This window comes from Mirounga leonina, unplaced genomic scaffold (assembly GCF_011800145.1).
Source record: "Mirounga leonina isolate KUSES-001 unplaced genomic scaffold, KU_Mleo_1.0 Mir_201, whole genome shotgun sequence".
In the NCBI taxonomy this organism is placed as follows: domain Eukaryota; kingdom Metazoa; phylum Chordata; class Mammalia; order Carnivora; family Phocidae; genus Mirounga; species Mirounga leonina.
In genome coordinates, this window is record NW_023270504.1 from 5,699,558 (window position 1) to 5,717,484 (window position 17,927).

Below are 17,927 nucleotides of genomic sequence, written 5' to 3' on the forward strand. Positions count from 1 at the left end.
TGTCTTAGCTGTAGAGGAACAACAGTAAGAATTACATCCAACTTCTAAGAAAACATGCGAGCAAGAAGAAAGTGGAGTGAAACATTTAAAGTGTTAGAGGAAAAAAAAAAAAACAACAAAAAACCAGAAAATCCCTAGAATTTTGTACCATGTGAAATTATCCTTCAAAAGTAAAAGAGAAATAAAGACTTCCTCAGACATAAAAATTGAGGGAACTTGACACCAGTAGAATTGCCTTGGAAGAAATGTTAAAAGAAGTTCTTTAGAGAGAAAGAAAATGATATAGGTCAGAAATTCAGATCTATATAGAGAAAGGAAGAGAGTTGGTAAATGAATAAGTGAAAATAAAATAAAATCTCTTATTTTTCTTATTTATCATTGACCCAACAGCTAATGGTTTGTTTAAAATAATAATAACAACAATGTATTTGACTATATATGCTTATTCATATATATATGTTTATAGATATGTGAAATGAATGACAGCAATGATAGAAAGAACAAAGAGATAGGAAGGAGGAACTGGGAATACTATGTTATTAGAGGGTACTCACACTACCCATGAAGCTATGCAGTGTTATTTGAAAGTGGACTTTATTAGTCGTAAATGTTTATTGCAAACTCTAGGGCAATCATTTAAAAAAAATTTAAAAGGACGTATAATTACTATGCTAAGAGATGAGAGAAAATGGAATCATATAAAATAATTAAAACCACAAAAGCAAAACAAATGCAGAAGATAGAAATAGGAACAAAGAACAAGAGCAACAAATAGAAAACAGGCATGAATATGGGAGATATTAATCCAATTATACTAACAATCACCTTAAATATCAATGTTCTAAATACCCAATTAAAAGATTGTCAGAATGGATCAAAAAACAAAGCCCAACTATATGTTAATCTATAAGAAATCAACTTTAAATATAAAGACACAGAGTGATTAAAAGTAAAGGGATGAAGAAATATTCCATGCTAACTCTAAATAAAACAGCAGGAGTGGCTGTATTTATTTCAAAACAGCAGACTTCAGAGCAAGGAAAGTTATTAGAGATAAAGAAGGGTATTAGTTAATGATAATGTGGTGAATCCTCCAAGAAGACACAATAATCTAACAATATAATGTCAAAATACAAGAGCTTAAATCTGATAGTACTGCAAGGAGAAACAGATCAATGCTCTATTACAGCTGGAGACCTTCACACTCCTTTATCAGAAATGGGCAGAATCAGCAGGCAGAAAATCAGTAAAGACATAGTTTAACTCAATAACACCATCAATCACCTGAATATAGTCACCATCTATAGGCTACTTTATCCAATAACTGCAGAATTTACATTCTTCTCAAGCTCACATGGAACATTCACTGAGAGGCCACATTCTGAGCCACACAACACATCTTAGCAAATTTAAAAGAATAGAAACCATACAGTGTCTGCTCTCATACTACATTGTAGTTAAACTAGAAATCAGTAACAAAAAGATAGCTGGGAAATTCTAAAATACTTGGAAATTGAAAAACACATCTCTAAATAACACACAGGTCAAAGAAGAAATCTCAAGACATATTAAAACGTATTTGGAACTAAATGAAAATGAAAATGCAGCTTATCAAAATTTGTGGGATGCAGTGAAAGCAGTGCTTAGAGGGAAATTTATAGCATTGAATGCATAGTTTTAGAATATAAGAAAGATCTAACATCAACAACATAACCTTACACTTTAGGAAAATCAGAAAAGAAAAGCAAATTATTTCTAAATTAAACAAAAGAAAAGAAACAATAAAAATTGGAGCATAAATCAATAAAATTGCAAATAGAGAAATCAATAGAGAAAATCAACAAATTTGTTTTCTACTAAGAAAATTTTTCTACTAAGTAAGAAGAGAGAAGACACAAATTACTAACATTAGAAATGAAAGAAGGTAAATCCCAGTAGATCCCATGGATATAAAAAAGATAATAAAGGAGTGTTATGAACAACTCTATGTCTACAAATTTGATAACCTAGATGAAATGGATTAATTCCTTGAAAGACACAATCAGTCAAAGCTCATGTAAGAATAAATAGGTCATCTGAATAGGCCTATATCTATTAAAGAAACTGAATCAATAATTAATGACCTTCCAAAATAGGAATCGCCAGGTCCAGATGGGTTCACAGGTGAATTCTACCAAATATTTAAGGAAGAAATTATATCAGTTCTCTAGAAGCTCTTCCAGAAGTAGAAGGAATACATCATTAGTCATTCTCTGAAACCAGCATTACCCTAATACCAAAATCAGATAAAGATATTACAAAAACAAAACAAAATAACCCCCCAAACTACTACTGACTGATATCTCTTGAAACGTAAGTGTAAATATCCTCAATGAAATGTTAACAGATTGAATCCACAATGTATACAAAGAATTACACACCACGACCAAGTGGGATTTATCCCAGGTATGAAAGGCTGGTTCAACATATGAAAATCAATTATTATGGTTCATCTCACCAACAGGCTAAAGAAGAAAAATCACATGATCATATCAATAGATGCAGAAAAAAATCATTTGACAAAATTCAACACCCACTCATGACCAAAAAAAAACCATCCACCTCTCGGCAAACTATGAATTTAGGGGAACTTCCTTAACTAGATAAAAGAACATCGACAACCAATAATTGTCATCATACTTAATGGTGAAAAACTTGAAGCTTTCCCTTTAAGATCAGGAACAAAGCAAGGCAGGAACAAGGCATGGATGTCCTTCTCACCACTGCTTTTTAACCCAGTACTGGAAGTCTTAGCTAATTCAGTAAGACAAGAAAAAAAAAAAAGGTACACAGATTGGGAGGGAAGGGATAGAACTCTCTTTGTAGATGAACTGTAGGTGAAATTCATGTGTCAATGTAAATTCATCAATTATAACAAATTTATCCCTCTCGTGTGTGATGTTGCACACGTGGGGAGGTGTGCATGTGGGGGTGGTGCAGAGGGTATATGAGAACTCTATTCTTCCTACTCAATTTTTCTGTGAACCTAAAACTGCTCTAAAAAAAAGTTTATTAATTAAAGTGTGTTAATTAATTGAAGAAGATGAGTATGTTTATTTGTCAAGTGTGAAATGAAATAGAAGATAGTTGTGGAAAGTCATGGGCTCTAAGGATGAACAAAAAGGATAACTGCAGAATCCTGAAGCACGAAGATCTGTGGTTTTTCTCTTATTTTATCCTCCCCCAATAAAGCAATTACTTTAGATTCTAAAAGAAGGACCTAGTAATATTAGCTAGAATCAAATGGTTATGGGCCATGGAAGGAATCTCCTTTATGTGTCACGGGACAGAGGAGTGTGAGCTTACTGCACTCCAAAGAGTAAGTAATTGTGGGTTTTGATGGTTTGTATCTCTGTGCAAGCTTAAATCAACACTGTTTCCGTGGGGCCACATTGTGCACAAGTATAGCTCGTACCAAGAGGGCAAGTCTCTCCAAACACTGAATCATGATTCTGTGCATTTTTACTTTGCTCCCATGGTTTGTCTAGATTTGCTAGTAAGGCTTATGGCCAGTGCTGCAATTAGAAGTCATAGAGTAGCACAGGAAAAAGGTAATAAGAAGAGAGGGGCTGTCGGGACAGCTGGGTGGCTCAGTTGGTTGAGCGTCTGATTCTTGGTTTTGGCTCAGGTCATGATCTCAGGATCATGAGACAGAGCTCCAGGTTGGGGAGTCTGCTCGAGATTCTTTCCCTCTGGCCCTCTCCCCTAAAATAAATAAATCTTAAAAAAAAAGGGGGGGGGAAGAGAAGGGCTCTAAAAAGGAAACTGTAAGTCCACAGTTACCTCTAATATATATATATTTTTTTTTGACAGAGACACAGCGAGAGAGAGAACACAAGCATGGGGAGTGGGAGAGGGAGAAGCAGGCTTCCCGCGGAGCAGGGAGCCCGATGTGGGGCTCGATCCCAGGACCCCGGGATCATGACCTGAGTTGAGGGCAGACACTTAATGACTGAGCCACCCAGGTGCCCTCTACCTCTAATATGAAGAGGCCTGTTGCAAGAGTCAAATGGAGTTTAAGTAAATATTGACTAACATCAATTATCCAGGTATTTAAAACACAACTCAAGCTAACAAACTGTTATGTAAGATAAGTTCTATTCTCCCACCTCGACAAATATATTTTCAAATGACAAAACAATAACATATGTGTAAAGCTAGGACTTTTATATTACTGAAAGTTGCCAAAGTATCCAGATAACTGAATGGAATTATTGTGCATATCTGAATGTTCATTTGATGGGTTGACAGCATTAGGGTGAGTAATAAAATAAAGGTGTACATAATTCACAAATTATGTCTTATTTATTCCCACAAATGGATTTTTCTTGCCTGCATTTAAAGAAATCACTAGTTATATTATTAAGATCAAGACAAGGAGGCTGGGAGCAAGATGGCGGAGGAGTAGGAGACCTGGATTTCGTCTCCTCTCAGGAATTCAGCTGGATAGGGATCAAACCATTCTGAACACCTACAAACTCAACAGGATATTGAAGAAAAGAAGAGCAACAACTCTCTCATCAGAAAAGCGACCACTTTCTGGAAGGTAGGACGTGCGGAGAAGTGAATCCGAGGCGATATTTGGGAGGATAGACGGCGGGGGAGGGGCCTCCGTCGGCCGCTTCTGGCAAGTGATAGAACCACGGAGCACAAAATCGGAACTTTTAAAAGTCTGCTCCGCTGAGGGACGTCGCTCTGGTGGCTAAGCGGGGGGTGGAACCCTCCGGGACAGTGTGGTCTCAGGACCCTCGGGGTCACAGAAAGACCGGGGGTGCCTGAGTGTGCCAGAGCTCCCAGGTAACGGAGCAGGGAAGCCGGCTGCAGAGGCGGAGCCCAGGCGCGGGCTCTCAGCTCGGGGTGGCCATAAACCGTGAGCCGCGGCACAGTCGGGCCACTGCTCCTCCAGCAGGGACCCAACAAGCGGCAGATCCGGGGAGACTCCCCTTCCTCCCCCGGGAGGAGCCGTGCGGGAGTGCACCGCAGGGATCTGCTGGGTTTGGAGACTCCACCCGGGGTCGGGTGCCAGAGATAGAAACGCGCGGTCACAGGCCCGGAGAGCACGGAATGCGGCCGGAGACCGGGGAGACGGGAGTGACTGACGGCTTCTCTCTGGGGGCTGAGAAGCGGGGCCCTGAGTTCTCGGCTCCTCCGGGGCGGAGATTGGGAGGCCGCCATTTTTCACTCTCCGCCTCCAAAGCTGTACGGAAAGCTCGCAGGGAACAAAAGCCCCGGAGGGCAAACCCGAGCAGATTACTTAGCCGGGAGGGGGCAAGGGCGGGGCAATTCCGCCTCCGGCAGAGACATTTGGGAACCACGGCAACAGGCCGCTCCCCAGAAGATCAGCGAGAACAGCCAGCCAAGACCAAGTTTACCGATCAATGAGAACGGCAGAACTCCAGCACTAGGGGAATACTGCACATAGAATTCACGGCTTTTTTACCATGATTCTTTAGTCTTTTAAAGTTATTTTTTTTAACTGTCTTTTTTGTCTTTTTATTTCTTTTTGAATTTTTCTTTTTCCCTTTTTCAACCAACATCTTATCAATCCCTTTTTTAAAAAAAAAACATTTTTATTTTTCATTTTTAGAGTCATATTCTATCCCTTCATAGTAGTTACCCGTATTTTTAGCTTATATATATGTTGTTCTCTCTTTAAAATTTTGAGATAGTTTCTTCTAACAGATTAAAATATACCCTAAATCTCTAGTATATGGTGTTTTCTATTCCCCTGCCTGATCACATCCTCTCCCTTTTTTTTTTCTCTTTTTCTTTTCTCTTTTTTTAAATCCTCTTTTTTCTTTTTTCAAACAACTTCTTATCAATTCCTTTTATAAAATTTTTTATAATTTCCATTTTTACAGTCATATTCCATCCCTTCATCATATCAACCCTTATTTTTGTACATATATAAGTTTTTCTTTCTTTAAAATTTTGGGAGGCACTTTCTTCTAAAAGACCAAAATACACCCCAAATCTAGTGTGTGGCACTGATCTATATACCATATAGATCATATTTGATCACATTCTGGTTTTTCTTTTGTTGTTGTTGTTTTGTTTTGTTTGTTTTTGTTTTTATTTTTATCTTTTTTTTTTCTTCTTTTTCTATTTTTTCTTTTTCTTTTTTCTCTCTTTCCCTTTCTTATCCCACTGCTTCAGGTCTTTTCTGATTTGTTTAAAGTATATTTTCTGGGGACGTGGTTACTCTGCTAGTATTTTGTTCTCTCTTTAATCTATTCTCCTCTGCACAAAATGACGAGACAGAAAAAATCACCTCAACAAAAAGAACAAGAGGTAGTACCGACTGCCAGGGACCTACTCAATACGGACATTAGTACGATGTCAGATCTAGAGTTCAGAATCATCACTTTAAAGATACTAGCTGGGCTTGAAAAAAATATGGAAGTTATTAGAGAAACCCTTTCTGGAGAAGTAAAAGAGCTAAAATCCAACCAAGTAGAAATCAAAAAGGCTATTAATGAGGTGCAATCAAAAATGGGGGTGCTAACTGCTAGAATAATTGAGGCAGAAGAGAGAATCAGTAATATAGAAGATGAAATGATGGAAAATAAAGAAGCTGAGAAAAAGAGAGATAAACAACTACTGGATCACGAGGGCAGAATTCGAGAGATAAGCGATACCATAAGACGAAACAACATTAGAATAATTGGGATCCCAGAAGAAGAAGAAAGAGAGAGAGGGCCAGAAGGTATAATGGAGCAAATTATAGCAGAGAACTTCCCTACTTTGGGGAAAGAAACAGGCATGAAAATCCAGGAAGCACAGAGAACCCCTCTCAAAATCAATAAAAATAGGTCAACTCCCCGACATCTAATAGTAAAACTTACGAGTCTCAGAGACAAAGAGAAAATCCTGAAAGCAGCTCGGGAGAAGAAATATGTAACCTACAAGGGTAGAAACATTAGATTGGCAACAGATCTATCCACAGAGACCTGGCAGGCCAGAAAGGACTGGCAGGATATATTCAGAGCACTAAATGAGAAAAATATGCAGCCAAGAATACTATATCCAGCTAGGCTGTCATTGAAAATTGAAGGAGAGATAAAAAGCTTCCAGGACAAACAAAAACTAAAGGAATTTGCAAACACAAAACCAGCCCTACAGGAAATCTTGAAAGGGGTCCTCTAAGCAAAGAGAGAGCCTAAAAGCAACATAGACCAGAAAGGAACACAGACATTATATGGTAACAGTCACCTTACAGGCAATACAATGGCACTAAATTCCTATCTTTCAATAGTTACCCTGAATGTAAATGGGCTAAATGCCCCAATCAAAAGACACAGGCTAACAGACTGGATTAAAAAACAAGACCCATCAATATGCTGTCTGCAAGAGACTCATTTTAGAACCAAAGACACCCCCAGATTGAAAGTGAGGGGGTGGAAAACCATTTACCATGCTAATGGACACCAAAAGAAAGCTGGGGTGGCAATCCTTATATCAGACAAATTAGATTTTAAGCCAAAGACTGTAATAAGAGATGAGGAAGGACACTATATCATACTTAAAGGATCTATCCAACAAGAAGATTTAACAATTGTAAATATCTATGCCCCTAACATGGGAGCAGCCAGTTATATAAGGCAATTAATAACAAAAGCAAAGAAACACATCTACAACAATACAATAATAGTGGGGGACTTTAACACCCCCCTCACTGAAATGGACAGATCGTCTAAGCAAAAGATCAACAAGGAAATAAAGACTTTAAATGACACACTGGACCAAATGGACTTCACAGACATATTCAGAACATTCCATCCCAAAGCAACGAATACACATTCTTCTCTAGTGCCCATGGAACATTCTCCAGAATAGATCACATCCTAGGTCATAAATCAGGTCTCAACCGGTACCAAAAGATTGGGATCATTCCCTGCCTATTTTCAGATAACAATGCTTTGAAACTAGAACTCAATCACAAGAGGAAAGTCGGAAAGAACTCAAATACATGGAGGCTAAAGAGCATCCTACTGAAGAATGAATGGGTCAACCAGGAAATTAATGAAGAATTAAAAAAATACATGGAAACCAATGAAAATGAAAACACAACTATTCAAAATATTTGGGATGCAGCAAAGGCAGTCCTAAGAGGAAAGTATATAGCAATACAAGCCTTTCTCAAGAAACAAGAAAGGTCTCAAGTACACAACCTAACCCTACACCTAAAGGAGCTGGAGAAAGAACAGCAAATAAAGCCTAAACCCAGCAGGAGAAGAGAAATCATAAAGATCAGAGCAGAAATCAATGAAATAGAAACTAAAAGAACAGTAGAACAGATCAATGAAACTAGGAGCTGGTTCTTTGAAAGAATTAACAAGATTGATAAACCCCTGGCCAGACTTATCAAAAAGAGAAGAGAAATGACCCAAATCAACAAAATCATGAATGAAAGAGGAGAGATCACAACCAACACCAAAGAAATACAAACAATTATAAGAACATATTATGAGCAACTCTATGCCAGCAAATTAGATAACCTGGAAGAGATGGATGCATTCCTAGAGATGTATCAACTACCAAAAATGAACCAGGATGAAATAGAAAACCTGAACAGACCTATAACCACTAAGGAAATTGAAGCAGTCATCAAAAATCTCCCAAAAAACAAAAGCCCAGGGCCAAATGGCTTCCCAGGGGAATTCTACCAAACATTTCAAGAAGAATTAATACCTATTCTTCTGAAACTGTTCCAAAAAATAGAAACAGAAGGAAAACTTCCAAACTCATTTTATGAGGCCAGCATTAACTTGATCCCAAAACCAGACAAAGACCCCATCAAAAAGGAGAATTACAGACCAATATCCCTGATGAACATGGATGCAAAAATTCTCACCAAAATACTAGCCAATAGGATCCAACAGTACATTAAAAGGATTATTCACCATGACCAAGTGGGATTTATCCCTGGGCTGCAAGGTTGGTTCAACATCCACAAATCAGTCAATGTGATACAATACATTAACAAAAGAAAGAACAAGAATCATATGATCCTCTCAATAGATGCAGAAAAAGCTTTTGACAAAGTACAGCATCCTTTCTTGATCAAAACTCTTCAGAGTATAGGCATAGTGGGTACATACCTCAATATCATAAAAGCCATCTATGAAAAACCTACAGCAAATATTATTCTCAATGGGGAAAAACTGAGAGCTTTCCCCCTAAGGTCAGGAACGCGGCAGGGATGTCCACTATCACCACTGCTATTCAACATAGTATTAGAAGTCCTAGCCACAGCAATCAGACAACAAAAAGAAATCAAAGGCATCCAAATTGGCAAAGAAGAAGTCAAACTCTCACTCTTTGCAGATGATATGATACTTTATGTGGAAAACCCAAAAGACTCCACCCCAAAACTGCTAGAACTCATACAGGAATTCAGTCAAGTGGCAGGATATAAAATTAATGCACAGAAGTCAGTGGCATTCCTATACACCAACAACAAGACAGAAGAAAGAGAAATTAAGGAGTCGATCCCATTTACAATTGCACCCAAAACGATAAGATACCTAGGAATAAATCTAACCAAAGAGACAAAGGATCTGTACTCAGAAAACTATAAAATACTCATGAAAGAAATTGAGGAAGACACAAAGAAATGGAAAAATGTGCCATGCTCATGGATTGGAAGAACAAATATTGTGAAGATGTCAATGCTACCTAGAGCAATCTACACATTCAATGCAATCCCCATCAAAATACCATCCACTTTTTTCAAAGAAATGGAACAAATAATCCTAAAATTTGTATGGAACCAGAAAAGACCCCACATAGCCAGAGGAATATTGAAAAAGAAAAGCAAAGCCGGCGGCATCACAATTCCGGACTTCAAGCTCTATTACAAAGCTGTCATCATCAAGACAGCATGGTACTGGCACAAAAACAGACACATAGATCAATGGAACAGAATAGAGAGCCCAGAAATGGACCCTCAACTCTATGGTCAACTAATCTTCGACAAAGCAGGAAAGAATGTCCAATGGAACAAAGACAGTCTCTTCAACAAATGGTGTTGGGAAAATTGGATAGCCACATGCAGAAGAATGAAACTGGACCATTTCCTTACACCACACACAAAAATAGACTCCAAATGGTTGAAAGACCTCAATGTGAGACAGGAGTCCATCAAAATCCTAAAGGAGAACACAGGCAGCAACCTCTTTGACCTCAGCCGAAGCAACTTCTTCCTAGAAACATCGCCAAAGGCAAGGGAAGCAAGGGCAAAAATGAACTATTGGGACTTCATCAAGATAAAAAGCTTTTGCAAAGCAAAGGAAACAGTCAACAAAACCAAAAGACAACCGACAGAATGGGAGAAGATATTTGCAAATGACATATCAGATAAAGGGCTAGTATCCAAAATCTATAAAGAACTCATCAAACTCAACACCCAAAGAACAAAGAATCCAATCAAGAAATGGGCAGAAGGCATGAACAGACATTTTTCCAAAGAAGACATCCAAATGGCCAACAGACACATGAAAAAGAGCTCAATATCGCTCAGCATCAGGGAAATCCAAATCAAAACCTCAATGAGATACCACCTCACACCAGTCAGAATGGCTAAAATTAACAAGTCAGGAAACGACAGATGTTGGCGGGGATGCGGAGAAAGGGGAACCCTCCTCCACTGTTGGTGGGAATGCAAGCTGGTGCAGCCACTCTGGAAAACTGTATGGAGGTTTCTCAAAAAGTTGAAAATAGAGCTACCATATGATCCAGCAATTGCACTACTCGGTATTTACCCCAAAGATACAAAAGTAGGGATCCGAAGGGCTACGTGCACCCCGATGTTTATAGCAGCAATGTCCACAATAGCCAAACTGTGGAAAGAGCCAAGATGTTCATCGACAGATGACTGGATAAAGAAGATGTGGTATATATATACAATGGAATATTATGCAGCCATCAAAAGGAATGAGATCTTGCCATTTGCAACCACGTGGATGGAACTGGAGGGTATTATGTTGAGCGAAATAAGTCAAACAGAGAAAGACATGTATCATATGATCTCACTGATATGAGGAATTCTTAATCGCAGGAAACGAACTGAGTGTTGTTGGAGTGGGGGTGGGGTGGGAGGGATGGGGTGACTGGGTGATGGACACTGGGGAGGGTGTGTGCTCTGGTAAGCGCTGTGAATTGTGCAAGACTGTTGAATCTCAGATCTGTACCTCTGAAACAAATAATGCAATATATGTTAAGAAAAAAGAAAAAGAAGAAGAAGAAGAAGGTAGTGGGAGGGGAAGAATGAAGTGGGGGAAATCGGAGGGGTAGACGAACCATGAGAGACAATGGACTCTGAAAAACAAACTGAGGGTTCTAGAGGGGAGGGGGGTGGGAGGATGGGTTAGCCTGGTGGTGGGTATTGAGGAGGGCACATTCTGCATGGAGCACTGGGTGTTGTGCACAAACAATGAATCATGGAACACTTCATCTAAAACTAATGATGTAATGTATGGGGATTAACATAAGAATAAAAAAAATTAAATAAAAAAAAAAGATCAAGACAGCATAATTTGTATACTAATTTAGATTAGGATTAAAAGCATTAAAGAATAAAGTGAAATTATTTTAAAAGAGAAGAAGTTTGCATTTTTCAAAATGTGGATTAAATTAAATGGAAAGTTTGAAAAAATAAAAGTATTTTTAATGTTTTTTTTTTTTACCAAAACTTTTAAATTACCTATTAAAATAAAGTCAAACTATGGGGCACCTGGGTGGCTCAGTCTGTTAAGCATCTGTCTTCGGCTCAGGTCATGATATCAGGGTCCTGGGATGGAGCCCTGCTTCAGGCTCTGCGCTCAGCAGGGGGTCTGCTTCTCCCTCTCCCTTTGTCCCTCCCCCGACTCATACTCTCTGTGTCTCTCTCTGAAATAAATGAAATCTTTAAACTACAGATCACATTATTGAATATCAAAGTTTTAAGTGAAAATTATTTAAATAAGGTAATATTTATTTTATTGTTTTGAAAAAGCTAATATATATTTTAAGAATTTTCATACCAATAGAATTATTATCAATTCTAGCATTCAGTGTTTCTGCAGTTGTCAATGTAAGAAAGAATAGATCAAGCCAGTAACATGCTTCATGGTATCACATTCAGATCTTCATATATACAATTTGTTTTTCAACTTTATATTTATTTCATTGCAATAAAAGAGCCTTTTCCTCCATCTGAAACCACCCTTTCGGGGAAGAAGAGATTGCCAACAATTTCCTGGATTCCCCCCACTCAGTTCAGTCTTTCAAAGCTCCTGCTGCACAGGGGTGGACCCCTGAGATGATATATAGGGACCTCAAAACCTCATGTGGGGGTGGGGACCCCGCAGTGCTGGCCCCCTCAAGCCCAAGGGGACCATGCACCCCACAGAGCCCCTACATATATATATACACACTTAAGAGTAATATGAGTTGTTTACTATGGCAAAATGTCCCTCAGCCGTGAAAAGCAACTGTTGCCAACACAGCACTAATTTGGAATCAGAAATTGGAACACAAAGAGAAACAGGGCATTTCACTTTAGCATTATTAGGAAAAGACACTTTATTATGCAGGAGTTTATTGTATTCATGGTTTCAGAGCAGCAGAATTTGGTGTTGATTATTTTGTCTTTTCTGTTATCTAAGTGCTCTGCCATTCAAATCTTCCTCACATTCCAAAGCAGTATCCCTCACTGAGACCAGCAAGGGCACAAGCCCCAAACTTCATGGCATTCAGAGGCAGTCACATTGTGTTTTGGGGGTAAATGGCAGGAGAGCCGGCCTTTTCTGAGACCTGAATGACATTAATCATGAGAGTTGATGTTTGGGATTGTGCCTCATCTTGTGCCGTTAATGACTGCTGGATCCCCAATGACAGAAACACTCATGCATTTAATACGTTGGTGTAGGTGTGTGTGTGTGAGTGTGTGTGTATGTGATATGTGGAACCCTCTGGAAGGCAGATCCTAGGGAAGGAGACGCTCTTGCTTGGCCATAAGACCACTCTTAGATTGCATAAGTAAAAGAGCAATGGGGAGGGGAGGCACTAAGTATTGAGACATAAAATTTTGGGGCGCCTGGGTGGCTCAGTCATTAAGCGTCTGCCTTCGGCTCAGGTCATGATCCCAGGGTCCTGGGATTGAGCCCCGCATGGGGCTCCCTGCTCAGCGGGGAGTCTACTTCTCCCTCTCCCACTCCCCCTGCTTGTGTTCCCTCTCTCACTGTGTCTCTCTCTGTCAAATAAATAAATAAAATCTTTAAAAAAAAAAAGAGACATAAAATTTTAAGTCATTATGCTGGGAACCTGAGAAGTGGTAGATGGGACAGAGGAAAGGTAAGGACAAGGGGTGTTTACCAGGCTTTGAATCCAGCTCAAAGAGGAGCTTTAGATAGAATCTAGATATAAATTTGGGCCCAGCTTATTGTATAGTAAGTAGCTGATCGTATCAGGAGAATAGGTACAATATTAATACAAGTTTTGCTGTTCTTGTTGCTGTGGTCACAGGCAGTGTAGTTTTCTTCCATGATGGTTTAATGTAGGTTTGGGTGGAAGAAGACCCCTGGGCTCATTGTTGTAGATGTTTGATGGTTTGGGTGACTGTGGTTCATTCCAAAGCACCAACTCTGCTTAAGTGACCCCCCAAGCACTCGTATTCCTTGGGGATGTGATACAGCTGGGCTTCAGGAAGCCTACTCATAACCTCCTAGAATATGTTAGAGTTTGAAAATAGGCATGAAGAAGAAGGATAAACAGGTTGGTCCCCCCCACCAATGTGTGCTATTAAAGGTTGAGACAGGCTGCAGTGAATATATTCTGATCTGGGCCTGAATTTCCCAGGCCTATAATTCCAGTTGATAAGTGGGCGCCAGTATAAATCATCAGCTTTCGTCCTCCATAACTTAGGACCCGACAGGCTATTAAGTGCGTATCCACACAATTTTCTACAGTCTTCCCTTTACTACCTTTTCTAAGCAGGAAAACTGAAGCTAAGTTTTCAGTTGTTTGCTTAATAATTACTGTTTCATGCTCTTATGAATTTCAAGTACTCAAAGACACATTATATTTTGAGAATTTTCTTCACCTCCACACTTCTTTTGTGTTAGTCTGGCTACCTAACTGTAGAGTTTGGCACATCTAAGTCAAAAGGAATCCTGTGTTATCTACATTCCCCCAAATAAGTATTGTCAAATTTTGCTTTTCTTTAAAAGAAAAAATGGCTACATGAAGTAAAAAAATTACTTGGATTTTGTAAAATATTAAATATGAATCATTTCTGGATAAGCATTCTGAACATTTCACCTCAGATTTTCAATTAATCAGTCACTTGTCCTCATGTCAGGTGCTAGATACTGTGCAAAGTGATATCCAGTTTCTCTCTTTGAAAACTGCCCCTGAAACATAAAGGTGATCCTCCATCAACAGTCATTCATTCATTCATTCATTCATTCATTCATTCATTCACAAATACTCATGGGTCATTTGCTAGGTATCAGACACTGTCTCAGTTTTGAAACTGGGACAAAAGAGTTAAAATATCTGCCCTCTTATAAGTTAGAGTTAGAGATGGTAGAAAACAGAGATTAAACAAACTCCCAAGTAAATATCTGTTTTCAGATTTTGGTAAGTGCTATGAAAGAATAGAAGAGAACTCTATGAGAGGGCATAACAGGGGAGACCTGGTTTAGATGTGGAGTTTCAAACAACTCGGTCAAGTGACATTTAGGTTGATACTTAAGGAAGGAGAAAGAGTAATGGGGAAAGTTCTAGGTGAGAGAACATATAAAGATTTCACAGGTATTGAGTATTGAGCACATGGGTCTGTGGTTTGAGATGAACTTGGAGAATGGGTAGGCATCAGACGATAGAAGGCCCTGGAGGTCCAGGTAGGATATTTGGACTTGATGGGCAGAACAACAGTACAGCAAGGGTTTTAAGCAGGATTTTAAGACCCTGCCTTTGTGGTAGGAACTGACTCATCCAAGGGTGTTGCCCTGACCTTAGCTAGACCAATCAGATTTTTTTTCCCAGGAATTTGGATTCTTTGACCCAAAAGACACAGATTCTACAAGTTTCTGGAAGCTTATTAATTCCAGACAGCATTCTAGAAATTCCATGAATTTCTGCTATTTGGTCCCAGAGTGTCCTAAGTTCCTGTCCTTCTCACAGACTGTTTATTCTTTCCTGGATTGCAATAAATGTCACAGTATTCCCATAAAGTTATTTGTTATTATTATTTTGCTCAAGTTAGGTAGATTTCATTTACTTTTATTTCAACAAAAAACCTTAACTAATATAATTTATCAGTTCATAACTTTCTGCAGTAATGTTATGATATTTTGTTAGTGCTTTTAGATGACTCAACCAAAGAACAAATATCAAATAAAGATGAGTTGAGAGGATCGTAATTTTGATGATATTTCCAGTCACCATTTTTGCTTTGTTGAACAAAGAAGTTTGAAGCTTTTTTATTGAGTATACTAGGTAAAGGAGAAGTTTTTCTCAATAGATACACTTAGATCCTTAAAAAGCAAGGATACCACTCAACTAAATCTGGAAAGTTAAAGAAAAAGGTTAAAAATTAGATAACTCTTCCTTTTCCTTTTTTTGTTGCTTCAGTAAAGTATCTGGTTGTAATGGAACAGTGGCATTAACAAAAGCCCTGAGTGTTTTTAAGCAAGAAGGCACAGGTCTTACATGACTCTCTGTTAAATCTTAAATCAACAGGCTCCAAATTGGTTAGAACTGAATCACATTCAAACGCAGCATTAAATCCTTGCTCTTGAGCTACTCTGTGCCCTCATTCTTGGAAGATTCTTAGAGTCCAGCAGGAAGAAAAAATGTCACAAATCAAACATTTACCAGGGTTAAACAGAGCAATTACTCCCTGGAAGGTTCTTAGAAGGCAAAGTCCTGAAATCAAAAGATAAATGTGAAATTCAAAACAAAACATTGCATTATTTCAATTATTTCATTGTTAATGTAGAATTCATCATTTACAAAAATGTGGACAAAAACAGTTTTAAAAATGTAATACAATCTTCTGGATGCAATATTACAACAGAAGTTAATAGTTCTAACCTGTCTCTTTCTCTTTTTCTCTTGCTTGCTTGCTTTTGTTTTTACTCTAGCTCTCATTCTCTTTTCTCACCTGTAAAAATGAGGATGATAATGCTAACTTGATAAGCTTGCCATGAAAATTAAATAAGAAAAAATGTATGTAACAATGAACAGCCTAGTACATAAACTCTAGTAGCTTCTCAATGGAAATTGCTCTTTTTCCTCTGGCCAAGTAAAAATTGTATCAAATGAGGGGTGACTGGGTGGCGCAGTCAGTTAAGTGTGCGACTCTTCATTTCAGCTCAGGTCATGATCTCAGGGTCGTGAGATCGAGCCCTGCATCAGGCTCCACTCTCAGCACAGAGTCTGCTTAAGACCCCCTCTCCCTCTATTTTTGCCCCTCCCCCACCCCATGCACTCACTCTCTCTCCCTAAAATAAATAAATAAATCTTTAAAAAAATTGTATCAGGGGTGCCTGGGTGGCTCAGTTGGTTAGGCGACTGCCTTCGGCTCAGGTCATGATCCTGGAGTCCCAGGATCGAGTCCCGCATCGGGCTCCCTGCTCAGCAGGGGGTCTGCTTCTCCCTCTGGCCCTCCTCCCTCTCATGCTCTCTGTCTCTCATTCTCTCTCTCTCAAATAAATAAATAAAATCTTAAAAAAAATTGTATCAGATGAATTGCATATATATTAATTAGAAGAATTAATTTAGAACCAGAAATTACATAGCTTATAGAAAAAAATCAAAGCAGATGCTTATTATCAAATATAAAATTAGACTATGGAAATAAAAGACATGACAAGTACATAGCAATTGATACTATTAATAGTTGTTTCTTCACTTTGGATTATATTCTTTTACTGTTGATTGGTGTCTTTTTTTTTAGGGACAATACCAGACCAGAATGATAGTTTTCTCCCCACACGTAACCTTCAGAACGGAAGGTCCAGTGTCAGCACAACTTGCTATTTTCTCAGGTTCGCCAAACCAAGAATGTGTGTATTGAGAGACCTGAGTACAATTGTTAAATAAACCCAATTGAGAAAGTTTAACCACAAATTCAATAGAGAAACTTCCTCATCTTGGTGTACATTTGGCAATTGGTTAACTTTGCTATGATGTGTGTCAGAAGCAACACAGTGTCTAAGACTCCTCTGAAGGGAGAAATGGACTGATACAAGTCATTTTCTTTTAAAGAAAACAGTTGATTTTATTTTTTAACAGCCAGTTACATATTTGTTTACTGTGTTCCTGGCCCTAAGGACATCACACATTTAACACATTTTGTGCTCATGACAACCTATGCAGAAGGTACTACAATTGTCCCCATTTTCCAGATTAGAAAAATGAGGCACAGAGAAGCAAGTGTCCAAGTCACTGTTGAATGAATTTTGTTGGTGCTTCTCCTTATATTCCCCATTATCGGTCTTTATGGTCTGATTCCCGTTGTGACTCATGACTCAGTTTTGTTCCTGTAATTTGGCTATGTGCTAACATATTTGGCTATGCGCTTCTGGTTTCCAACACGAGCTTTTCCTCAGACTTTGGTCCTCTGGCTTCCCCCGTGCATCGGTCCTTATGTTACCTATAGTTATGTAAGGTTGCATGGAAGGGAACTGCCCACGTTCTTTAAAATGGTGGGGGCTTCTGAGGATCACCAAAAAGTGAGAAAGCATCAAAACCACCTTAGCTGCTGTAGATTTTGGCTGAATCGCAGAGCTTCTGAGGCCAGACGGTGCATACAGCAGGTAGCAGGGAGAGCGGGAAGCAAGAGCTCATTGCTAAACGAGATACAACATCTCCCTAACTGCTCCAAGTCATTTTATCGT